The sequence below is a fragment of the Tarenaya hassleriana genome, unplaced genomic scaffold (genome assembly GCF_000463585.1).
Source record: "Tarenaya hassleriana unplaced genomic scaffold, ASM46358v1 Cleome170, whole genome shotgun sequence".
Classification (NCBI taxonomy): domain Eukaryota; kingdom Viridiplantae; phylum Streptophyta; class Magnoliopsida; order Brassicales; family Cleomaceae; genus Tarenaya; species Tarenaya hassleriana.
Window position 1 is genome coordinate 32534 of NW_010965123.1, and position 1500 is coordinate 34033.

Sequence of the window (1500 nt, forward strand, 5' to 3'; positions counted from 1 at the left end):
TGGTTCGGGAAAGGTTCCTAAAGTCACTACCACTTAGAATGGGCCTACAGGGTCACACACCAATAGGGATGGACTTATACGTGAAGAATCTGAAGAATAGAAACGAGATTTGATCGAAACGAACATGAAAAGGAGTTTTCAGTGTGTTGGTCAGACCAGGCAGTCCGGAAGCTCAGTCCGAGGTCATCTGTCTAGGTCTGGTCCGGCTGACCAAGAGTTGGTCAGCCTCGGACCAGACGCTGGGTCAGGCGGACCGAGGAGCGAACAGGCGGACCGAAAGAAGATCAGGAGACTTGGTCCGGAGCTAACCAAAACTTGGTCAGCCGGACCAAGGCTCCAAGTCAGACGGTCTGAGGTGAGCTGAGTAAGCCTGGTCCGCCGGACCAAGCTCCTGGTCCGGCGGACCGGGATCTAGAACTTTCCTAAAAATCGGATTTAGGGTTTTCTAAGCTTATTTAAGTTTGGGATTTCGTCCAAACTTAATGAAGGCCGACCTAAAACTCAGAGAAACATCCTAGAACCCTAGAGAACCTGTTCTCTTCGATTTCTATGGTCCCGGGATTGGATCTCGTCTCTTGAGTTACCCTTTTCTTCACTAATCCTAGCAGATTCGTTCCAAATCGTTTGGAATCCTTCCCGTCGGTGTGGATACGTGTAGAGGGACTGTAACTTCAGTCCTAGGCGATTTAGAACAGGCCCCGGATCGAAATAAACTTCAAGTCTCATCGAGAACGAGGTAAGTAACGATTCCCTCGGTGATATACACGATCTTTCGGGTTTTGCGAGTTTGGTTGCATGTGACGTTTGAAGACGGTCCGAGGGCAGCTGAGTAAGCCTGGTCCGCCGGACCAAGCTCCTGGTCCGGCGGACCGGGATCTAGAACTTTCCTAAAAATCGGATTTAGGGTTTTCTAAGCTTATTTAAGTTTGGGATTTCGTCCAAACTTAATGAAGGCCGACCTAAAACTCAGAGAAACATCCTAGAACCCTAGAGAACCTGTTCTCTTCGATTTCTATGGTCCCGGGATTGGATCTCGTCTCTTGAGTTACCCTTTTCTTCACTAATCCTAGCAGATTCGTTCCAAATCGTTTGGAATCCTTCCCGTCGGTGTGGATACGTGTAGAGGGACTGTAACTTCAGTCCTAGGCGATTTAGAACAGGCCCCGGATCGAAATAAACTTCAAGTCTCATCGAGAACGAGGTAAGTAACGATTTCCTCGGTGATATACACGATCTTTCGGGTATGAAAGTTTGGTTGCGTGTGACGTTTGTCTAGGTTTAGATCTTTCTTCCGCTGCATGAAACCTAGTAAACCAAACCCTAGATCGATATGATCGCATGCTAGGAAACCGTAGATAACCCCTAGTGGTGTGTGACCCTGTAGGCCCATTCTAAGTGGTAGTGACTTTAGGAACCTTTCCCGAACCACAAGTCATGGTTAGCCTCTAGCAAGACGCCATGACCACCCACTTAGAATTGAGTTAGAGGTGATCTAACCAA